Below are 26166 nucleotides of genomic sequence, written 5' to 3' on the forward strand. Positions count from 1 at the left end.
TCTCAGCTATGGCCTAATGCCTTGCCATGATGAGGATTTTCAACTTCCATTCCAGAGACTACGTCAAATAGTAAAACTTCCCACCGGACCAAGCCTGGCCCCTGTATCTGATCTACGCTCCATCGCAGTTGGCTTTAACTTTTGACTTTGACCCAGTCTAGCTTGACCAGATACCTGCATTGGAGCTTTGCATTTTCTCTGGCACTAGAATCACCCAAAAGTGAAAAAACATACCTCTGGTTCCCTTCATCCACTTTTTGACATTTTAGTGACTATTTGTTCATTAAAACATTTTGTTTGTATACATTGAACAAGGGATTTTGAGTTGTGTTTTCCATTTTTTTATGTTTTGGTATTGATAAATACTTAACACATTTTACCAAAGGTAAACCAGTCTGCTCTGTGTTACAGCCAGCAAGTGTTGAGCTCAGGTTTAGATCATTGAGATCTAACTGGGCACACTAAAGCATAGTGCCATTATTACTTGAAGAGGACTGCCATCCACTTCAACTAATAATCCTTCTTTGACAGGTGTGAACAGAAGACTGTTAAAAGGGGGTCAGGGATCAAGAAGGCTAGGATGAGTGAGGAATGATGGTGGGGCTCAAGCACACGACAGCTGGCACGCAGGATATAAAGGCAGTGGTTGGCAGGAAGCAAAACGATGCAGAAGGGGAAAATGTAAGGGGTCGGACTTACATGTACACTCATCTAGTACTCCAAGGGAAAGGCTAAGGAAATGTGCAAAACCAAATGCTGTTCCCTGATGTCATCCACTCAAAACACGGTGAGAGCAAAATACTCGAGTAGCAGGCTGAACACAATAATAGGGAATACAGTAATCAAATAAGAAGCAGGGAATTGAGATGAGTAACAAAGCCGCTGAATCACGAGAAGACGGCAGGCCTGAAAAGCCCATCTCAAGCATGTGCTGTAGTACTGATAAAAATAGATCTATGCATCTTCAAAAAAGGCTTCCTACAGATGCATAACACTGCCATAGTTGTTAATATGGTGTCTATAAGCGCTGGACGATATCTGTGAATGAACAACGTGCTATCACACTATGGCCTCACAATATGAGGTCGGTGTCCCAAACTAATACTCCAGTTATGATTCTCTTTATCCTTACCAAACTGGTTACTTCTTGCTGTTGTCTCAATGTGACACTCCGTTTCACATTGCCCAGCTAGTCTCAGAGAACCTGCATGTATGTAAGCCAAATCAGCTAGTGTGTGCATATTCTTTTTTAACAGTCATCTGGTTATTAAATACGTCCTACGTGTTTCATTACACAGATATTTCAACAAAGTCATCTTGGACTAAAAAAATATTTAAGAATTGCAAAGGAAACCAGGAAGCATAATTTGACAGTGTTTCTCGGCCTCTCATGTTTTCCCCGACTAAACAGTATGTTCAGTGTTAGCTGAGTGAACTTTAACATACTTCTAGAACATTGGGCAATAATAGTTATGGAATGAGATGGATATACAACTAGTTAAAAATTAAAATAAACTGAATCCAATAACATATTTCTAACCTGTCACCGAAGGTGCAAAAGCTTTGAGTAGTGGTGTGTGGGTGGATTGTGGCTATAAATTGAATTTATAGGCCAAATTATATATTTACTTAGAGTTTTTACAACTCTAGGATCACAAGGCCGAGGAGGGTTAGAGAGCAAGATTCAATGCCAACTCATGAAGCCAACAAAACTCAGTGATATTAATGGTTAAACCTTTTCAGTTTGCATGCGAGGAACTAACGACAAGGAGTCAAAGGAAAGAATTATAGGAGTTGGAGAACACTGTTTGTCTACCATTAAAAGTCTTATAAAACTTTACAAGGGAGGAAAGGCAGCAGATGATGTGTGTGTTTCCAAATGCGTACACACCTGGGAGTTCCCATCATTGACGAACACCTGAATCAATGTTCATAAAGTAGTACATACACTTGGGCTTTTACAAGATGACACAGGAAAGGGTGGTAAGTTAAACAACTGAAGCACTATGGTAAGCATTTTTCTCTTTGGAGAATCAGATGAATTCAAAATATTTTAATGGTTTTATTTACGCTGGAAATATAATAATGGTGCGTCCAATTTCTGTATTATTATGGCTGCTACTGAAGTACTTCAGAAAAGGTTAAGTAAAAGGTGACCTGTAATTTCTAATAAGTACATTGAGATAATTTTTCTCTACAGAGTTATTGTTCTTTCTTAATAGTCCTTATATCTCAGGAGCGAGTTTAAATTCCCAATCAGATCTCCAAACTACATGAACTTGTCTAAACACAATAGCCTGATTCACAAACATGCTCTCGCACGGTTGCAGTGCTCAAGTGTCACTCCCTAAACATGCTGCTATTAAGGCCTTCATTATGAGTGTGTTGGATTTTGGCGCAGTTATCCTGAAGGTTCACAATCTCTGATTCCAACCGATATCCCTTCATTAAATCATGGTGATTACAACTTTTCTCCCTGAAATGGGGAATAACTGCTGAGATCCAGTAATACCAGGTTCATTTCTTTTCAATTCTTTCTGATTCCTGGGAGAAAATCTCTGACATTTTCTGCTTGATAAGAACATATAAAAATGAAAGCAGTAGGGCTGGTTGGTCCGAGGAATTGGATGTAGAAGTCACACCTTCAAGGCAGGCTTTACTCTCTCTAGGGAAAGCACTGTCTGATACCCCTGTGCTGCTACAGGAGTCTGGCAGCACGGGCCTGGACTGTGATGCTGCCCACAGCCCCTGCAGCTCATAAAAACGTCCAGTGTATTCCATCTAGAGTATTGTTCTGGGCGAAAGTTCCCCTCTGACAATAGGTGATTCTGATGTGTTCAGTACTACTAATTGTGAAACTGTCAACCACTGCTGGTGCCACACATGAGTTAAGGATGTGCATTGCTTGTATATCTTCACACAAAATTAATTCCAGAATTAGAAGTGATGGTGGTTTGTTTGAAGGTGCATTAGAGGACACTGTTCGAAGAGTAGAATAATTACACTCATTGGTTCTTTAGTGTGTCCTTCCTAAAAAAATATGTTCAAAGAAATTTCCCATAGTCTAGTTAATTACAGACTGAAGTGGATGTAAGGTTATCAGATAACCTCTGATAACATTGTAGTTTCCTCATTTTGATCAAGAAAAGTTCTCCCTTTTTTGGAAAATGTTCTTACTGTTTGTTTCTTGATCAAATGCTTCACTAGATGAAGAGCCTTCCATTGGAAGATGACCTACATATTTTAGGCAGAGAGTAACAGATATTTCATTGAGAGTCTTTTACCAAGACAAAGATGTTGGTGGGCAGGTGGGAGTCAGAGGTTAAGAGGAATGGACGTGCAAAAGGGCGATTTGGAATGTATGCACATCTTGTCTTGTGAAGTAATGTAATTAACCCCTTTGCTTCCAGGCCTTTTCCCCCTCAGGTGCCAGGCCTTTTGTTTGGCTATTTGGGGCACTTTGCGCTTAGGCCCTCATAACTTTTTACACATAAGCTACCCATGCCAAATTTGCATTCTTTTTTTCCAACATCCTAGGGATTCTAGAGGTACCCAGAGTTTGTGGGTTCCACTGAAGGAGACCAAGAAATTAGCCAAAATACAGCATAAATTTCATTTTTTTCAAAAAAATGGGAAAAAAGGACTGCAGAAGAAGGCTTGTGGATTAGTCCCTGAAAATGGCATCTACAAAGGGTTTGTGGCGCTACAATAACCATCTTCCCAGCTTTCAGGAACAGGCAGACTTGAATCAGAAAACCCAATTTTTCAACACAATTTTGGCATTTTACTGGGACATACCCCATTTTAAAGATTTTTTGTGCTTTCAGCCTCCTTCCAGTTAGTGACAGAAATGGGTGCGAAATCAATGCTGGATCCTAGAAAGCTAAACATTTCTGAAAAGTAGACAAAATTCTGAATTCAGCAATAGGTAGTTTGTGTAGATCCTGCAAGGGTTTACTACAGAAAATAACAGCTGAAATAAAAAAATATTGAAATTGAGGTAAAAAAACAGCAATTTTTCTCAACGTTTTACTCTGTAACTTTTTCCTGAGATGTCAGATTCTTTAAAGCAATATACCGTTACGTCTGCTGGACTCTTCTGGTTGCGGGGATATATAGGGCTTGTAGGTTCATCAAGAACCCTAGGAACCCAGAGCCAATAAATGAGCTGCCCCTTGCAAGGGGCAATAACACTTCTTCAGCTATTCTGTGTTCCCCGAAGTCTCCCGATAAAAAATGGTACCTCACATGTGTGGGTAGGCCTAATGCTCGCGACAGAAAACACAACGTGGACACATCACATTTTCCCATTGCAATCTGACATGTTTTTTGCAAAGTGCCTAGCTGTACATTTTAGCCTCTAGCTCAGCCGGCACCTAGGGAAACCTACCAAACCTGCACATTTTTGAAAACTAGACACCTAGGGGAATCCAATATGGGGTGACTTGTGGGGCTCTCTCCAGGTTCTGTTACCCAGAATTCTTTGCAAACCTCAAAATTTGGCCAAAAAAACACCTTTTCCTCTCATTTCGGTGACAGAAAGTTCTTGAATCTGAGAGGAGCCACAAATTTCCTTCCACCAAGCATTCCCCCAAGTCTCCCGATAACAATGGTACCTCGCTTGTGTGGGTAGGCCTAGCGCCCGCAACAGGAAATGCCCCAAAACACAAAATGGACACATAATATTTTCCCAAGGAAAACAGAGCTGTTTTTTGCAAAGTGCCTAGCTGTGGATTTTGGCCTCTAGCTCAGCCGGCACCTAGGGAAACCTAGCAAACCTGCACATTTTTTAAAACTAGACACCTAGGGGAATGGGGTGACTTGTGGGGCTCTGACCAGGTTCATTTACCCAGAATCCTTTGCAAACCTCAAAATGTGGCTAAAAAACACTTTTTCCTCTCATTTCGGTGACAGAAAGTTCTGGAATTTAAGAGGAGCCATAAGTTTCCTTCCACCCAGCGTTCCCCCAAGTCTCCCGATAAAAATGGTACCTCACTTGTGTGGGTAGGCCCAGCGCCCGCAACAGGAAGTGCCCCAAAACACAACGCGGACACATCACATTTTCCCAAAGAAAACAGAGCTGTTTTTTGCAAATTGCCTAGCTGTGGATTTTGGCCTCTAGCTCAGCCGGCACCTAGGCAAACCTAGCAAACCTGCACATTTCTGAAAACTAGACACCTAAGGGCATTCAAGATGGGGTGACTTGTAGGGCTCTCTGCAGGTTCTGTTACCCAGAATCCTTTGCAAACCTCAAAATGTGGCCATAAAAACACCTTTTCCTCACATTTCGGTGACAGAAAGTTCTGGAATCTGAGAGGAGCCACAAAGTTCCTTCCACCTAGCGTCCCCCCACATCTCCTGATAAAAATGGTACCTCACTTGTGTGGGTAGGCCTAGTGCTCGCGAAAGGAAATGCCCCAAAACACTTTGTGGACACATCAAAATTATCAAATTCAAAGCTACCCGTTTTTGCGGGGGCACCTGAGTTTTTGGTACTGGGCTCAGCTGCTATCTAGGGAAACCTACCAAACCCAGACACTTCTGAAAACTATACACCTAAGGGAGTCCAGGGAGGTGTGACTTGCGTGGATCTCCCAATGTTTTCTTACCCAGAATCCTCATCAAACCACAAATTTAGCTAAAAAATAAAAAATTTCCCACATTTCTGTGTGGGATCACCTCACCAGGAAACATTTCTCACCACCCAATGTTCTCCCCAGTCTCCCAGTAAAAATGATACCTCACTTGTGTAGGTGGGCCAAGTGCCTGTGACAGGGAAGAGCCAAAAACATGTTGAAATTGAGGGGGAACCCAAGTGGGTCCAAAAGGGCAGTTTGAAAAAAATAATTTTTAGGCTGACAAGTGCAGCAGAATTTTTAGCGGTATAGATGGAACAATGTTGGGTGGTAGGAATTTTGTGGATTCCTGCAGATTCCGGAAGGTTCCATAATAAAAATGTGGGAAAAATGTGTGATTTTCAGCAAAGTTGGAGGCTTGCAGGGCATTGTGGGTAAGAAAATGGTGTGGGGTGCATGTGAAGCACACCATCCTGGAATCAACCAGATGTTTAGTTTTCAGATGTGTCTAGGTCTTGTGGATTTTTCTACATGGCAGCGTCCCAAAGCCAAAAAAGAGCAGCCCTCACCATTCCTAGTGGGACGATTTTGAGAGTTACCAAGCTCTCATGGCCCAAACGTAAAACCAAAACCCAAAATAATCAAATGTCCTCTTGCTTGCCGTGGGATAAGTTGTTTTAGTGTGCGGGAGAAGAGCTGAGAGAATGTTACCCCCTTCAGTTGGGGTGGGGCATAACCAGTCCCATACTGGTTAGAAGCCACCACCCCACTATTTTTAGTTTTTTTAAAAGAAAAAATATATATATCCCTGGTGTGTAGGGGTTTTCTGCCCCCTCTCTCCCCCCCCCCCGGGGGCAGAAATGGCCTAAAAATAATATGGCCCCCTACGGAGCGACCATTGCCCAAGGGGCCGCTCCCTTTATTGGTAATTCCTAAAAAAGAAAATTCCCTGGTGTCTAGTGGGCATTTCTGCTGCCTGATCGTATTGCGATGGGGCAGCAGAAATGCTGTGAGAGACAAGAAAGGAAAGGCGAGGTCTTTCCCTTCCTTTCTCGTCTCTCCCGCCCCACCACGCGGTCATAAGAGAAATGCAAAAGCATTTCTCTTCCGGGATCGCGCGAGGTGACCTCTGATGAGGTCAGCGTGCGATCTTCGCACTGACGTCTTCAGGCGTCACTGGTGCGGTGGGTCGAGGTGGAAGGGGAAGCTATTCCCCTTCCATCGCCGACTGGGGTGTGTGGGAGGGAGGCCAACAGGGGGAGTGCTAGCACTCCCCCGTGGGCCGGGTGCAGGACGAGCTGGTCTTGTCCAAGGCACACAGCAACCATGTGCCTAGACTAGGCCATCTCGTCCGGGGCATGTGAGGGTTTAAATTGTCTAGATGGACTTGAGTCACAAAAAACATCAGTGTTTATTGCCGGAGATTTCCTTGAAGGTTGGAAGTAAATTGTTTTTTTTTTTTTATTCACAAAGAGATCCTTCAGCACTTCTGAGAAGCCATGACAGTTACAGCTTCCCTGGAGTACTCTTGGATTCTTTGCTGTATTGCACAGGCAACAATTTGAAAGCATTTTGACTTGCTTAAATGTAGATAACATAATTGCAACACTGCATTGGTATTTCAAAACATTTTTCCACAGAGAAACCACTTCTTTCGAACATTTTGGAAGTGTATCCTCTCCATTCCCATGCTGACATAAATTACTCCCTACCCCCGATGAAAAACAACATATATATGCAACTGTATTCGTGAAGGAAATGGAATGAGAAAAGTTGGTCATTGCTCACAAACACATCGATTTGAGGATGAGCATAAACTTCTCAGAGCCTTCCCACCTTGGGATGACATTTACTCATACAAATAAGCATGGATGAGTAAACTATTTTGCAATGGCAAATCCTTGTATTATGAATGTCAAAATCGGTGTTTATTTATACAGGTAAATCAAGATGTTTGCTCACCTCAGGTTATCACAGATACATAAATAACTTAGGGTCTGATTTAGATCTTGGTAGTAACTGGTTTTCCATCAGAAACCCATCTGCCGGCTTGGTGGTGTGCCTGCCCTAGCTGTGTATGTTGTATGGTCACCGCAGATGTGCACAGGACCATTGCAGTCACATACATGACGGTAATTTTTTTTAATTAGTGTGACATGCATATGTCAGGAACACATTACATTCACACCCATCGACTATGTCCATGTGTGCAACTTGCAAGAGGACCTGTACCTGTGATGTAGTGCTTGATGTAGTGCCTTCAGTTGTGTATGTGAGTAAATACGAGTATGTGCATGAGTGGATTGGCTGGTTGAGGTAGAGGGAGTTAGAGTTGGTGATGAGGTTGTGCCACTTGCATGTGGGTTTGATGTTGTTGTGCATATTTGGTTGTGTTTTGTGTTGCGGTGTGCAGCATTCAGGAAAGCGATGTGTGGTTGTTGTGATGTGTGTAGTTGTGCTTGAGTGTAAGTGTTTGTGTGGATGAGTGTGTAGTTGTGTCAGCTGTTGTGGTTGTGTTGTGTGTGGGTGCAGTGTCAAACGTGTGTGTGTGTTGTGTCATGGATGCATAGGAATGTGTGTTTTCAGCATTGACTTGTGTTGTGTTGGAATGGCAATGGATAATAATGTGTATGTGGTGTGTTGTCTGGTGTGTTGTGCAGGGGGACATGTGTGGCTATGTTACAGTGTGTGCATTTGACTTACCTATATTCCATAGCCTCTGCCATTGTCCGATGTCCATTGGGTCCCGCAAAGGTCTTCCTCCTTCACCAGTCCACTGCCAATACACCATCTGCAGGACTATAACAGATAAATAGGGTTGGTCGGAACCCAGCAGCCTGACGGTTAGGAAGAGTACTCCTTTATGAAGGTCGGTGGCTCAGCCGCAATACTTATAAATAGGGTAGGCGGAACACCATCGACTTGACTGTGTTTTGGGGTTTGCTGCCACAGCAGATTGGCAATAATACCACCAAGATCTAAATCAGGCCCTTAGTGAGTCAGGCTCTAAGAGGTTATCCTAACTGAGTAGGCTCCTTTTGTATCATCGCCATGTGAGGACATTAAACTTGACAGCAGTCTTCAATCCTATTTGACTAAAGAGCAGCTGCTAGGAAATCATCTGTCTTTACTGTTGCTAATCATTTTTACTCGTTCCTGTTCTATAGCTCTGCACAGTTGTCCCTGAAATATTTGCATCTTACATTTTGTTTATTAATGCTCCAGACTACGAGGACATTCACTATATGGCTACTAGATATAAAAATTAGTTGTTACAATTTACCATGACAAACTAGCTTAGTATTTTAAAGCACATTTACAATGTCCTGGTGGGCTAATCATTAATGCTTTAACACTAGGTATTAATGTGCCACATGAATGTAAGGTAATAAACAGTATACACTATCTGGCTAAGCTGTGCTGCAATAACATCCTAATTGCAGTTGTTAGACATTTCAACACCTGGTGGCATGAATGCAACAGAACATATCAGATGCACAGAAATCAAACACTGACACTAAACCTAGGGTCACACACAAATACACATTCTCCAATAGCTCTGTAACCCATTTGTGTGACCAGTGTACATCTAGACCAAATTTATCTGAATCAGGCCCTTAATGGTCAGCTCATAATAAACAGACCTATGGTACAGCACTGCAGCGAAACATGGTACAAGCAGCAAGCACTACAGTAATATTGAGTGGCAGAGTTATCAAAGTGTGTTCTTGAATTTGTAGTTAACATTACCTGAGAAAATAGTTTGAGTATATAGGGCCAGATGTATGAAAATGTTTTGCACTCGCAAACGGTGCGAATCCGTAAATTCGTCCGTTTGCGAGTACAAAACAGTGGTCTGCGATGCATGAAAGGCATTCGCAGACCACAAATAAGAAATTGCAAAAATTGCGATTTCTTGCGTTGCGACCTGGAAATTGCGAGTCGCAATTTGCGATTTGCAAATTCCAGGTCGCAGGGTGATGCTGCAAAAAATCGCGAATTGCGATTTTTCGCAGAATGGCATTTTGCACATGCAAAATACCATGGATTGCAACTAGGTGGTAACCTGGTGCCAAATGTAAAAATGCATTAAAAATGCATTTTTAAATTGAACATGTAAAGCACACATGCCCTTTTGGCATGTGTGCACCTTACATGTCCCCCAAAACATTTTTGGGGTGCAGCAGAGGGGGCCATAGGCCCCCAGCACCCTGGGGATTTGCATTTCCAAAATTGCGATTTCTGGTTCAGAAATCACAATTTTGGAAATGCAAAATATTTGCAGCTATGGGCCAACAGGCCCATAGCTGCGAATGGGGCCGGTATCGCAATTTGCGATTCGGTAATAGGATTTGCGATTTTAAAGAAATCGCTATTACCGAATCGCAAATGTGATACATGGCAGTTTGCGAGTCGGTAATAGCGATTTCTTAAAAATCGCTATTACCGAATCGCAAAGGGCCGTGATGATACATCTGGCCCATAGTTTTGTGACATGTGCAAAGTTGCATCTGTATGTGTGTGTGCATGTGTGCATGTGTTTCTGTGTGTGTGTGTGTGTGTGTGTGTGTGTGTGTGTAATATGTGAGTGTAATAGAATTTGTTCTATTTTTTTGGAGACACGCGTATTGTGGGCATTCACGAGTGCTGTTGGATGTGCAAGTGCTTCCGGCCACAGACACCAGAATGCTTTTTACATATGAAACTGTTTCATTGAGCAGCTCATTTCAAATACAAGATCCTCAGTTAACAAATCAGTTGATTCGACTTGTTGTCTTAGCTTTGTTTTTTTTTTAATAATGCACTAAAAGTAAATATAATGGTTTATCAAAGCAAAGCCTAAGATTACAAACTGGGGATCTGTGACATGGTGCATTTTTTTTATGTACTTTGTGTAACACACTCACAAAGGGTTTGTCACTAGTCTTTTGTGTCACCAGACACGCTTGGGTCAGGGCAGGAAGAAAGGGGATCCCTGACACCTCAGAGGCAGTGAAAACCTCCAGAACCTTCCTCTTCTTCAAACTGGGCACAAGGTATAAATAATGACCCTCAGACTCAGCTCTTCAATACACATCTGAACCTGTGAAAGCCTCAGAAGAAATACTTTTGTGCTGCTTTCCTGCAAGATATTCTGTCACTCTGCTGCCCTGTTGTGCTGCCCTGTGGCACTCCTGCCTGAGTGAGAAGAACTGGTCCTGCATCTTGAACCCAGGACCACCAGAATAACTCCAATAACTAGTTAATTGGCCTCAAGATCAGAGCTTCAGGGACAGAACAGGCTTCAACAACCTTGAACCCAGCACATGGGCTCAGTCAGTTGTGATTCCTACCCTCCCAAGTGGTTCCACACAACTCCCTGACCCTTGGAAGTAGGCTTGTAGGTGCTCTGCCAGCCCATCTGTGGTCCAATCAGAACCGATGCAGCACAATGCATTGCCCCAAAAAATCTGCATCGGAACCGCAACATGATGCATCATCTCCCAAAACTCTCCATCTGAGCCGCTGTACGATGCAGCCCCAACAGAAGACGTTGCATCTCATGACCCTCATCGACGGTAACCTTGAAGACAATGCAGGACTCCACATCACAGCCTCACAGCTCCCCAGAACCGGTTCTGCACTCCAGTGCCTTTACATCGCCTCAGCTGCATAATGCATCCTTGGCTCAGGATTTTGCAACACACCACAACCAGGACTCTTGTTCGGCAGGACTAACTTGTTTCCTGTACCTGGCCTGCACTCTATTGTGGTGAGCCTGAATTTCTGAGTTTGTCCTGGCCTGGCGGGACCAGGGGCCGTATTTTAGGAGTTTCCTGTGGGGTGTTGGGGGGGCAACAGGCATGTGCGTCCTTCTGTAAACCTGATAGCGCTGGCGCACATACAGCACCAGCTCTCTTAGCAGAGGGTGTTCCCTGGTTTGCATGGGGGCATCTCCCCATGCCAGTGAGGGAATCCCTTTACCTCTGCACCCGTGCCATATTATACACACAGGTGGCGAGGCAAAGAAGCTGCCAGAAGGAGCACTAACAGTGCGTCATCTAAAAAGTGGCGGACTGTCAGTCCGCCCCCTGATGGTAGCTCTCTAGAGGAGAAAAGGGGATCCCTGGGGGCAGCACATTCAATATAATACAGTGCATTCTCCTTGTTTGCGCTGGGTGCACCGTTTAAAAGGTGCACCCGGTGCAAAAAAGGAAAATGCACCATATGTGTCATATGGCCCCAGATAGCCACAGTTGGCACTTTGTGCTTTTTGATGATATTTTCTCTTAAATCTTTAAAATTGAATATCTTCAGTTCTACTCATTGGATTTTTGTTGTTTTGGTCTTAAGTTATTTATTATAGTTTGCTCTATTATCCTAGCTTGGTGGGAATGTTTCTTGTGTTGTGCTCCAGAAATATTTTACACATTGTCTCTAAGTTAAACTTGACTGCTCTGTGCCAAGCTTCCAGAGGTTAATTTGGGATTTGCTTGTGACATCAGCCTGACAGGTTTGTTCCATCTCCCCAACCAGTAACTCACTTTCTCTCAGGGTGTAAGGGTGATTTTAGGGCTTAGGACTGGGTGGAGGTAAACCAAGGTAAGGGTGAAACAAACATTTTGAAAACACTGCTTATTTAATTATGAATAAATATTCTATAAATTATAAAACAGGTAACCAACAAACCAGTACATGTGACACAGCTGCAAATGTGAATTCTTAAAAGCACATACTGCCTGGCAACCGTCTTAAAGGAAGAGAGTATGTTTATAGCTTCATAATTAGTAAAAGAGACAGACAGTTAAAATGCATGCTAGTGGGTTACTTATTTTATAATTAAGAGGATGTTTTATTCATCATTGACAATATTGGAGTATGAAAATTGCTTTAAATCCTAAAGTGATTTCTTACTTGTTCACACGCTTTGCAAAATTAGCTTTGCAATATAAAGTCATTTGCATGCTACAACGTTCTCACTAACCTGTAGTCAGGTCATTTTGCAAGAAACTAAAAAAGTACCACAATCCAAGGACAAACAGCGTGGAAGAACACAAATAAAGATAGCAATCAGTACTTGGCACAAGCTCCAGGGAAGAGACAAACACAAGAAGATAAACTGCAAACAACCCACTTTCACATGCACTCACCAATGACAACCAAGAGAATAAGAGTGAAAATGATGGTAAGGAATGGGTGGGCCCAAAGCCATTTTTAGTTTTAGTTTTTAAGTAACAATATATGTTTGCACACGCTGTCACAGACGAGACCTAAAAACTCATTTTAACTTAGTTTAAGTAACATATTTTTTCTGTGATGACATTTTGATTAGTACCTTCACTGATAGTGAGCATCCAGGGTTAGTTACAAAAATGTAAATTAACAGTGTTTTAATATTCATCACATTAGAAGCTTGAAATGAACTGTATTTGTAGCTTTAGTTGTGCTTTTTAAACTGAATTACTTAGGGGCCCATTATGAGTTTGGTGGTCCCAATGCGGTCCCAACTGCTGTCATGCCATTAGGAACCATGTTCCCGGTGGGGATGGAGGTCCTTTGGTGGTCTGACCGCTAAAGTCATAATTTGCCAGTCAAACCGTCAAAGCAGCTGCGGTCCAACTGCCACTGCAAGTTTGGTGGTCTGAAGCCCACCAGACTCGTAATTAGGCCATAGACACAGAATTCAACATGGAGGGTTTAATGCACTAAAATGTAATTTTTGCTAAGAGAAATAAATAATTTGAACAAAAAATTGGTGCAAATCGTTACAAAGAGCACCTGGTGAAGGCACACATACACATGTATACACACGCACACTATACTGTGACATCAACATTTCTAATGAAGTACATAATTCTTACATGAATTACACTGATGTATTTTTTCTCCAAGTCCCACTGTTCCTCCAGATAGTCACTTGAATATGAAGATCCCCATCCTCACAGACAGGAAAACCAGGTGCTCTGCCAACTGAGCTATGAAACAAAATATTCCCCCATACCATAGTTGGATGGCTTCCTCCATTTCCCTTTTTAATTTATAAAAATCCCCATGCACCGTGATGAGGAAGAGTAGGACTAGGAGCCTTAAACTGCCACTTATAATAAATATACCCTTTCCAAAATAGGCCAAATCTGCCAATAGTAAAGAGGAATTGAATGTCTTCCTTACCTGAATCCAGAACTTATCCCATGCACCACAGCACAATCTGATCCTGTAAGCAAGTGGCAAATGTTATCAAATCACCTATCACCAATATATTACCAATAAATCACCAATGCATCAATAAAAATACATCATTTTTGAGAAGTGGCATGACTTTCTGAGACGAAGCAGGAATGACCCATAACAGTAAATCACCAACTTCCAACCGTTGGCCAAAGTAATAACCCCTTACAAATCAAGACGTTCATCAAAGAAACGTTATATTAGTGCTATCATTACGCTGAAAGGGGAATGACTGGAGAGACTAAACAGCCGGAATCATGCTCCCTTGGTTCCCTTGATGAAAATACTGGTGATACTAGTGAAACTGTGTGTTTATGTATTAAAGCGCTGCTTTAAAAAGTCCATGAAAGGCATTTATGGCTCCCTCATTCCCTTTAAAAGTATAGCTAATAAAATGTGTCCTGTACAAACTGAGAATTGGTGATACTTTGGGTGTATCCCTTAGCTCAAATCACTTAAAAAAATTAAGTCAATGGCTTTTATTTTTGCATGAACTTGAAAAGTTATTGCTCAGAGATCACCTGTATGCAAAAGCCCACAAACTCAACCTAAAAGCCTACAGAGACATTTTCTTCCCTGTTGGAGATTTGTTCTAATGAATCAGAGATGGCAAAATCAGGAGTTTCGGTATCAAAGACATCTTCATTTGTAGTATATAAGAGTGTGACATATACACCGTATCCTGAGGTCACAAATGTCCCTGGGCATGGAACTGCAAAGCAGAGGGATGCAGTAATCTTAAGCAAAATTGAGGAAACTGGTTGTGATCCTTAATAGATTCCATACCTCTTTTTGACAGAAGTACTGGCCATGTCAGGGTTAATGCTCTACTGGATGTATTTCATCCATCCTCTTTGTCTCTTTTTTATGCATTGTCATGTTCTCTTAGAAATTAAACATCTGTTGCAGCCCAACTCTGAATTTCCATCCACATGCCCTTCATAAATGCCTGGGAGCCAAAGCTTCTGGCCTGATCCCCCTTGGCATTTGAGGTAGGACACTGTTATCCTCCTGTAGTCTGCACCATCTTCTGTAAAACATAGTTATTCTTGATGGCATCACTATTACTTTCTGGAAAAGACAAAGGGGGCCATGGCGACAATGAACAGAAACCCGCCATTTGCGGTGAACAGAAACCCGTCATATAAAGATACAAAAATCTGAATCAGCCAAGCATTTCCCAGCCACCAGTCACCGCCAGGACCTTGTCGGCGAAAATGCAGAACATCCCACTCCGCCACCGCTGAACACACAAACTCCCTGTCCTCCAAATAATGATGCACAAATCACTGCGGCAGTCAGTGGAAGTCGAATGACCATTGGTGGTACAGACCGCCACGGCCAGCAATGGAACACAACAGTAAGATTCACACACATTGGCAAGTTTGAAACCCACACACCTGACACACATCCACAACACTATAAAAAACTCACAGACATACCCCACAATCCTTTGCATCGCCAATAGGACAACTGAGATTGAGAACTCCACAAGCAGACACTGAACGCCACAACACACGAATCACACACCCAACCACACAACAGCACCTTCACCCAGATCCACACAACACACCACTCACAACACACCATGGCAACCCCCAAGCACCCACGTTTCACAGAAAGGGAGCTAAGGACCCTGGTGGATGAGATACTGAAGGTAGCGCCACAGTTATTCGGGGTGCAGGTCCAGCACATATCCATCACCAGGAAGATGTAGTTATGGCACACCATTGTTAACAAGGTCAATGAAGTGGGACACCATTCACACACGAGGGACAACATCCGCAAGAGATGGAATGACCTGCGTGGGAAGGTGAGGTCCATGGCATCCCGTCACAACATTGCAGTCTAGAAGACTGAGGGAGGACCTCCACCAACACCACCGACTACACTGACTGGGAGGAAAAGGTACTGGCCATCCTGCAAGTCGTCTACAATTACCCCATATCCATCACACCTGTAATGCGTGCACCACCCCACCCCTCCAACATCCACCAGGAGCACTACCCCACTCAGGCCACATTCACAACATCCAGTCACCCTGAATGCCCACAATGCCACCAACAGGCCCACATACCTCCCCCTGTGCACTGCCACCTACCCCTGCAAGGAATCACAAAGGCACCACACCACCCACAATGCACCTCCACATCCTAAGCAAAATGCAATGGCAGCCTCACAAAGGCACCCTGCATGGCCCAAAAGTGGAAAACCTGCACAAAACAGCCCAGCCCTGTGCACCCCAACTGATTATGCAATTGTAACAGACATGTCCATTCCCCCCAACAGGCACCACCACACATGCCTCCCTGACGGGCAGGACAAGGAGTGGCAGTGCCCCACATAGAGACAGAGACACCATCCAGGACACTGGAGAGGGAGCCCTGGACAGTGAGGAATACCCTGGCCACTCACACAGTCCAGGACTGTCACCATCCAGCATCCCCACCCAGGACACCACTGACACCCCTACCACACTCTCACCAACATCAGGCCATGGCAACCGGACCCACACCTGTATATCCAGGCCACAGACTGGTGGAACACAAGGACACAGGCCACAGTCACCACCTACCAACAGGTAGGAAGACAATGGCCCCAGTAAAAGTGGTACCACCTGATCTGTGCAGGGGGCACAGGGGGCTAGGCCTAGTGGGATGGCATCAGTGGCCCAGGGGGAGACCATAGGATGGATGCTGCAGCCCAGGACGTGATCTCTGAGGTCCTGGGAGCATACCACCATACCCAGCACAGATTGGCCCAGACTGTAGCCACCCGGGAGCAGAGTCAAAGGCTGCAGAGAGCCCAACACGAAGAGACCATGGAGCAGTGGAAACTGCACAATACCACCATGGCTACCATAGCAGGTGCACTGCTGCACCTTGTCCCAACCCAGGCTGGGACCCCCACAGACCAGGAAGCCCCTACTACAGGCAAAATACAGCCTGGCTAACAACAGCAGCAGCAGCAACTGGACTTGTGCCACCATCTGAGGACACACAGGAGACCTGCACCTCAACCCGTACAGGCCAACACCAGGCACCCAAACAGTGCCTCAGGCCCAGATATGGCACTGGAACACCTGCCAAGACCAAGGCCCCCTCTAAGAAGTGACTCTGACAAGAACTGTCCTCCAATTGTGCCACTGAACCACCGTCCACACTGTGCAATAACAACCCCAAAAACTGTAAATAACTGATGGACATATTACAACTGCCAACAATCACGGATACCATGTAGTCAATATGGACATCCACCAGTAGCCCACTCCCATCACTGGAAAGAGCACCATGGCATCCCTGACACCAAATAAAACACATGTTCACCAATGTAAATGTCCCTTGTCATTATGTTGAATCAAATGGAAGTGTGCATGCAATTGTTATTGAAATCATTCATTTGTTTCTTAATTGCAGGAATGACACCCCAAGTATAACATGGGGTTGTGCCAACAGAAATGTCAAACAAGTTGTCCATGATGTCACATTTCCCATGCAAACCTGGTCACATTGACAATGTCTATAGACCCAACACCCCCATTGAGGATAAGGCATGCCAATAGAATGCTGCACAGACAGCAACAACATCAAATAGTACCACTTAGTTACTGGAAGTACAGTTGGATCAGTTGGTTCCTGGAGTGTACATCTTCCCCCTCCTCATCATCAACATCACTTTCAACCCCTCTCTGAGGAAGCTGGTCTGGATATACAGCCCCCTCCTCTTCCAAGAGGGGAATAGATTTCCTCACAGCCATGTTGTGCAGCATTGCAGCAGGTCACCACTATTCTACACACCTTTTCAGGCTCATAGGCCAGGGATCCCCCAGAGATATGGAGGCAACACAATCTAGCCTTCAGGAGACCTATTGTGCTCTCTATCACCCTCCTAGTGCTCCCATGGGCCTCATTGTAATTCCTCTCTGCATCTGTCCTAGGATTCCTCACTGGTGTCAGGAGCCAACGCATGTTGGGGTAGCCAGAATCACCTGCAAAAGAAGGCAAAACAGGACTGTCACTGACAACCCTCAGTTGCAGACAGCCTGACTGTCTGATATGTGCCAAAAAGTGGCAGACACACTTACCTATGATCCATCCTCTATCCCCTTGTAGTTGTTCCATCATGTGTGGCACAGTGCTGTTCCTCAGCACAAAGGAATCATGGACTGATCCAGGGAACATGGCATTCACATGGGAGATGTACTGGACAGCTGTACACACCATTTGAATGTTCATAGAGTGAAAGTTCTTCCTGTTTCTGTACATCTGTTCACTTACTCTTGGGGGTATGAGAGCTATGCGGGTTCCATCGATGGCACCTATCACATAGGGAATGTTGGCAAAGGCGGAGGTCAGCACTTTGGGGAAACCTCACATAGGACTGCAGGTGTCGTACAAATGCATTCAGGAATCTGGACTTATAATGCAAAACATTGGCTGTGAAAAACCTGCACCCATGCCCACTGTCACTTGAAATGAGCCCTTGGCCAGGAAATGGAGTGCAGAGAGAACTTGAACTTCAGTAGGGATGGCATGCTGATTCCGATTAGCAGGTCTCAGTGGTGGATCCAGTAATGCTCAAAGTTCATGAATTGTAGCACGGTTGAGTCTGTAATTGATAATGGTGTGATGCTCCACCATGGTCCCCAAATCAACAAGTGGTCTGTATACCGATGGGGCTCTCCCTCGCCACATGGGTCTGTACCTAGGAGGAGCTGAAAACACATGTGAGGAACACACATACATCTACCCAACATGTTAAATATTCAGCACTGCTGGCGTACAAGTTGATGAAACATGTGCATAGTAGGATGTTAAACTGGAGTGACATGTTCTCAATGATACAGCAGGACTGTTGTGGTAAGTAAATGTACATTTGTTCATGCCCACTGGGGTTGGGGACAATAGGGCCTGCATGGGGCAAATGAGAAATTAATAACTGCATAGTGATGGCCAAAATGTCTGCCCCTGTAATCCAGAAATGTTGTAGTGGAAGTGACCTCATACCGCTAGCGGTTGTCGTAATAGCGTAAGGTGGTGGTCACCGCCGTGCGACCATTCATTGGTTAACCTGGTTGTCAATGGGGAATATTAGCATATCATGATCGCTGCCTGCTGTGACGATGCACACCGCCGCGGAGGGTACGCCATCTCGTCACCCCAACTTCACTTGACTCCCGGATTATGTGTATGCAGGTACTCCACTGAGTACTGCTGTTGTGTTCTGACTCTGGTTCTGGAAATGGCACGAGTGGCAGAGTAAAGGGCCCCGGCCTTCACCAGCGAGGAACTGGACAAGCTCGTGGACGGGGTCCTACCCCTGTACACCAAGCTTTATGGTCGATCAGAGGTACAGGTGAGTAGGTAGATTTGAGGGCATGGATGTGTGTAATGGTGGTAGATGGCTGTAAACATGTGTGCACGTTTGACACTGTACAGTCGTGGGATTCATGACATGCTGCGTGTGTGAGGTCCTGTTCTGCTGTATAGCCAGCTGTATCTAATGGACATTGTATGATCTCTGTGTTACTTTTTCTGTGTGTCCCATATAGGTCAGCGCCCATCAGAAGAGGGGACTATGGCATGCCATCGCCAGGGAGGTCCTGTGGCGCTGGGCAAGGAAGACCTGCGAGGCCCAGCTGGGGAAGTCCTCCCAACGAGGAAGGGATGCCTTTCGGGCCCTGACCCCCCTAATGCACTGGATTCTGGCGGTGGTGTATCCAGACCTGGATGAGCGCTTGAAGGCTGCACAGCAGACACAAGGGGGTGAGTACAGAAACCATCATATGCCTCCTTGATGGATGTGTGAGTGTGCTGTAGTATGTATGCTGTCTATTGGCAGGGACTCTGACTGATGTCATTTTACATCATGGCCCCCATGGGAAGTAAGGTTCTAAGGGACAGGTCTGCAGTACTTCAGGTCCCTCTGTGCTGTAGGAAATGGCTGTACAGCAGGGTTGTGGCCACTAGTCAGGGGCATAGCCATGTATTGTATTGTATTGTAATCGTATTTATATAGCGCTTACTACCCCTGACGAGGCGTCAAAGCGCTTTTCGATGAGTAGCACGCTACTCCGGAACCCAACAAGAATTAGTGATGGATTAGTATCATTTAATAATTAGTACAGTTTTAGTATTATTATGAGTTAATTTGAGCCGCGGATATGAGAGTTTGTTAGTTAGATTGACGGGAGTAATGGAGGGGTGGAGGAGGAAAGAAATCCAGAAGTGTTAATTGGGAGTATATCCTTCATTTACTCAATCCAAAGTCTTGGGATGAATAAAGGGGGGCGGAGGGGGGAAGAGTATGTGGAAGGGTTAGGGAGAGCATAGTAGCAGGGTGAGATGAATGCAGGAGAATTTAGTAGGGTTGTGTGGGAGGTCACAGAGGTAGAGTGAGGTTTGGTGAGTTAGATGTGGAGGTGGAGGGAAGAGCTTAGGCAGAGATATTTAGGAGATGAAAGTGGTTGAAGGGATTTGGGATGAGTCAGAGTGAGAATGGAGGATAGTTTGATAGAGACATGACATAAGAGTGATGAAAAATGAGAGCAGAAATTCATAGATATCTAGTATAACAACCCAAAAACCAGGAGCCATGCAATGATCCACAAACATGCCACGCACAGAAACAACATATACACATACCTACACATATATATATATATATATATATATATATATATTTATATTTATACACACACACGAATACACACACATATGCACATACAATACATAATTAGAATCATGGGTAAAAAATACTTAGTCAGACAGGTTTAAAAGAGTGTGTGTGTATTTTATTGTTATGACAGTAGCAATACATATTTTCCAAAGAAACTATAAATAAATAGAAATATACATATAATCAGAAAAAAATATTTATCCACATAGGCATATGCAGTTCATATTTGTTTGAAAAAGGTGGTTACGAAGGAAAGAGCCAACTCTTGAGTAGTTTTCTGAAAACAAGAAAGTTATCTGTGGCTCTTATAGTTGGGGGTAATGAATTCCATAGTTTGGCTGCTTGGACGGAGAAGGATGTACCACCTACAGTCTTTTACTTGTATGGTGGTGTTCTAAGGTGGGGTGCCAGTCTTGAGCGGAGGGTTCTTTGTTGGATGTATTTGGTAATTTTCTTTCTGATAAAAAGTGGTCCTGTGTATAGCGGTAGGTGCTGCCTGGTGGAATATTTGCAGGGTGGGTGTATGTGTGAACCAGGTATGTACCTCTATTCAGCTATTTCCAAGTGTCTCTCCTGTTTTGTCTCCCCATCCCTGTTCTCTTGTGTTGTCCGTGTACATTAGCATCATCTGGTGAGGAAGCTGTGGCACCGGTGAGTGGGGATGCAGCAGCCCACGGTTCCACGGAGGCAGAGTTAAGCGATGCCAAGGGGACCAGTGGGTTGAAGGGCGAGGGGAGTACCACGGGGGAGGCAACTACCACTGGAGGTAGTGACACTGATACGTCCTCCGATGGGATGTCCCTGGTAGTGGCAGACCCTAGTGGACCCACCCATTCTGTGTCATCTTCTGCCACCCCCATACCATCACCGCCCTCCCATTTCCTCCCCACCGAGTTGCCCATGCCCGCTCACCCCGAAGGCAGAGCGGTCTTTCCCGCCATGTTCATAATGAGGGATAAAGTTTGCACATTTCCATACCAAATGATTAAAGATACAAATTGTAATGTATGAAATGTAGGTGTGCCCATCACTGGAGAGCACATACAGTGTTGGTTGATCGGCTGTGGTTGACTTTTTATGTGGCTGTTAATGGGAGCTGATGTAAGCTGCCACACACCAGTGAAGGACTGCCAATTCACATCACAATGTGCATTAAGATGCACTTTTCACACAATGGCAGTCTGTAGAAAGGAGAATTCAGCCTTAATAATCAGAGGTCCATGCTGTACACACTTTCAGTGTATTTTTTTGTACCCTAATATCTAGACATATATACTTTCCTTAATGTTTCTTCGACAAGAGTTAGAATAGTAAGTCTTACTCCCTAAATATATGCTCTTTCTCTTACGTTAGTTGGGTCAGAATAATAATAGTAAATATGCTCCCTTCAAATGTATGCACTTTCCTCAATATTATTTGGACTCAAGTTAAAATATTAAGGCCCTCATTATGACATTGGCAGTAAATGCCACTTACTGCCATGTCAACTGCCGCCAATATAATGCCGCTGCTGCAGATAACCGCCAACCATATTATGACACCCACATACCAATCCGTCACTATACAGCCACACACACAACTCCGCCAGCGCAAAGGTCAGTGAGAAATTGGCGGTAGCAAAACCCACACCGTTACGCAAACAGAACTATGCCCACAACATTATGACCCACGAATCACTGCAGCGGACATTCAAAGGCGGTAAACCATTGGAGGTACATACCGCCGTGCTCAAAATACACATACTCAAAACACCACATTGTACAATTCAAACTACACACACACACCACACCCACACAACTATAAAACACACACCCACACCACCCACAACCCTTTACAAATACAAACCATTGCCATCTGAGAGAGAGATAGCAAGAGCACCCACACAACCAGAGCCACATACCACCATCACCTATACACCACACACGCACTTTACATCACAAACCCCAACACATCACCTGACACACCCTCACCCATACCCCCCACACCACACTCATGGCACCACAACGACATCCCAGGTTCTCTGAGGTAGAGCCACAGCTATTTGTATCACAGGTGCAGCAGATATCCATTGCTAGGAAGATGGAGCTATGGCAGAGGATCGTGGACAGGGTCAACACCGTGGGACAGCACCCCAGAACAAGGGATGACATCAGGAAGAGATGGAACGACCTACGGGGGAAGGTGCTTTCTATTGCAGCAAGACACCAATTGGCTGTACAGAGGACTGGCAGTGGACCCCCACCTCATCTCCACATAACAACATGGGAGGAGCAAGTCTTGGCAATCATACATCCTGAGGGCCTGGCAGGAGTAGTAGGAGGACTGGATTCTGGTAAGTCAACTCTCTATTACTATCACCCCTGACCTGCATGCCATCACATACCCCTACCCCTACCCTCAATCCCAGCACTCCACCACCTCCCACATACCCCACCATCACAACCCACTCATCCCAGTTCCAAGCCCTGCATGCAACACCAATGCATCGACACCCCTCACAGACCTGCATGTACACCTATCACCACAGCATGCAAACTAGAGAGAATCACCTAGCCCACCAAATAACAACTCACACAAGGCAAAGCTGCCAGGGCAATAACAACCATAGAGAGCAACACACCCATGCAGAATATGTCACACGCCGAAAAAATAACACTGCATTTACATCCCTACAGGTAACCCACCCAATGTTACTGGCAAAGAGGTGCCAGCAACATCTACTCCCCCCACAGAGGAGGCCCACAGTGATGACAGCAGCTCTGCTCGCCTGGATCTGGTTGACCAACCTGGCCCATCAGGTACCTCCGGACAGTTGATTACCCAGGTACAGTCACACACCACCACAGAGCCTCCCCCCTCAGGAAACACCACCACAGCACCCACACAGCGGGCCCAAACCTCTGTCACCAGGACACAGATCCCTGATCGTCCACAAACACAGGACGATCAGGGACCTGGGGTCTGTCGCAGTGGGCACACGGTTCAGGGGACAGAGGCACAGGACAACAGGGAAGATGGGAGGACTGCTGTGCGACAAGGGGAGGACAGGCCCAGGGAACCGACTCTTCAGGAGGCACTCACCGCGATCCTGGGAGCATACCAACATTCCCAGGATACGCTGGGCCAGATACTGGACAAGTTGCAGGAGAACATGCGGCTGCAGGAGGGACAGTTCCTGGGGATCAGGGAGGACTTGAAGGACATCAGCACCACCCTGGTCTCCATTGCAAGGGTGCTGGAAGACATCGCCAACAGTATGAGGGAGGCAGTGGCACAACAGCGAGCCCCTGACACTGCCAAAATGCTGAACAGCCCTCCACCTCCGCTGCCGCTAGTGGACAGGAGGCCCCGTCATAGGAACAACAGGCCACCAGCATCCCTCCCCCTGCAGAAGGAGAACCACCCCGTATACGTTTCCTACGATCCAGGCAGAAGCCAGAGACTATTGCCAAGACCCCGGCCAGGAAATAAGACTCTCCCGATTGACACCCTTGTGTCCCACTCTGTCACCCTGTCCACCTTGAACTGCCATTGCTCCACTTCCTATGCCCCCTTGGACAATGCACCTGTGATTTAAATAGACTGGACTCTATCCTGGACTTTTCTCCATCATCAGCCCAGCCCATTGCACTAACCCCTCTACTTCAGAGCACTGCAATAAACACACTTTGATAAAACACAAGTATGGCGTATGTCAGATGTTTTCAAAAGGTATTTGTTTAACAAAGGTTCAAATAATGCAATTCAACTGTACAGTAATGTTTACATTGGAAAGACCTGTAGTTGGCACTGAACACACCAGGAGCAATGGTGGGGCACCAACATCTGCAAAAAGAGATGCCAAAGGGTACAGTGAGTGGGCATAGAAGTAGGAATACACAGCCTGCCAGTCACTATGTCACAGATCAAACTATCAATTATATGTGTATCAACACTGTCTTACCTGTGTCTCATTGGAAGTATTGACGAATTACTGCACTTCTGTTGTCCTCATCCTCATCCTCTGCCTCCTCATCTTCACTGTCCACATGGTCCACTGCTGCCACACGGCCATCTCCAGCCTCTTCCTCCTGCAGAAAAGACACCTGGCAACGCAAGGCAAGGTTGTGCAACATACAGCATGCCACGATGATCTGGCAGACCTTCTTGGGTGAGTAGCACAGGGATCCAACTGTTAGATGGAGGCCACAAAACCGGGCCTTCAGGAGGCCAAAGGTCCTCTCTATATGTCTTCTTGTTTGCCCATGTGCCTCATTGTAACGTTCCTCTGCCATTGTCCTGGGATTCCTCACAGGGGTCAGTAGCCATGAGAGGTTGGGGTAACCAGAGTCACCTGCAAATATCGAGGGACAACTGTGAGCCACACACTAACACTTAGGCCCACACCATTCCTATATACCAACATATACTGGGTGGGAACCAGGGCCGACCTATTAGCCACACCCTGTGCCTCTGGAGTTGAGCCATCAAATTTGGGATGCTGCTATTCCTCAGGATAAAGGCATTATGCACAGACCCAGGATACTTTGCACTGACATGGGAGATGTACTGGTCTGCCAGGCACACCATTTGCACATTCATGGAGTGAAAGCTCTTTCGATTTCTGAACACTTGTTCATTTCACCTGGGGGGGGGGGACAAATGCAATATGTGTTCCATCAATAGCCCCAATAATGTTGGGGATATTTCCCATTGCATAGAAGTCAGCTTTCACTGTGGCCAAATCCTCCACCTGGGGGAAAACGATGTAGCTGCACATGTGTTTAATCAGGGCAGACAACACTCTGGTCAGCACTATTGAGAACATAGGCTGTGACATTCTTGCTGCCAAGCCCACTGTCTCTTGGAAGGAGCCAGTTGCCAGGAAATGGAGCACTGATAGCACTTGCACAAGAGGGGGGATCCCGGTGGGGTGACGGATAGCAGAGATTCGGTCAGGATCCAATTGGGCACACAGCTCTGTGATTGTGGCCCTGTCAAGTATATAGGTGAGGATAATGTGCCTGTCCTCCATTGTTGCCAAGTCCACCAGGGTTCTGTACACGGGGGATGTCTCCATCTCCTATTCATCTGCAGCGGTTGCAATCTATGGGGTAAAATAGTGAGCAGCTGGTCATTATCTCTACATTCCAACCACTACACTTCAAAGCATGTTGTGATTGTAACAGTATTTTGTGGGAGATGTCCAAATGGTGCATTTGTGTACTGTGATGCAGTTAGGAGCCATGGCCTGCACCCCCCCCCTGAAATGGCATCCGGCTGTCCTGTATGGAGGGACAGGTGAAAATGAGGTAATTCCGCTGACGTGCGCCGTTGCGGGAGGCTGTCGAGAACCACAGTGCAACTCATTAGTTAACATTGGGCCCTATGGGGTATAGTGGCCAATGGTGATGTACGCCAGCAGCAACGGTATGCGCCACCACTGACGTGACTGCCATTTTCTATCTGTGCACTCACTTGCTACCTGACCTTCAACAGGAGAGGGCCTACACTGCATGTGCTGCTGTGACTTGTGTCTGGAGCTGGCCGTGGCTCGTGTGACTTGGGAAAGGGTCCCTGCCTTCACCTTGGCGGAGTTGGAGCAACTGGTGGATGGGATCCTACCCCAGTACTGACCACTCTATGGGCCTCAAGACCAACAGGTGAGTACACCGTGAGTACGATGCATAGGGTGTGAAAGCATGGAGTGCTGGGTGTGAAGGCC

The 26166-nt window shown here is 45.4% G+C and overlaps 1 long non-coding RNA gene across 4 annotated transcripts in view; it reads right to left on the minus strand.

Moving 5' to 3' along the window:
- The window catches only part of LOC138293471 (uncharacterized), a 305721-nt gene that overhangs the window by 257578 nt on the left and 21977 nt on the right, over positions 1–26166 (minus strand). For all 4 annotated transcript variants that reach the window (XR_011203016.1, XR_011203013.1, XR_011203015.1 and 1 more), the window contains one exon: positions 13728–13770. This is a non-coding gene — a long non-coding RNA (uncharacterized lncRNA). The remainder of the gene's footprint in view (positions 1–13727; positions 13771–26166) is intronic.

Source organism: Pleurodeles waltl, chromosome 4_2, assembly GCF_031143425.1.
Source record: "Pleurodeles waltl isolate 20211129_DDA chromosome 4_2, aPleWal1.hap1.20221129, whole genome shotgun sequence".
Classification (NCBI taxonomy): Eukaryota; Metazoa; Chordata; class Amphibia; order Caudata; family Salamandridae; genus Pleurodeles; species Pleurodeles waltl.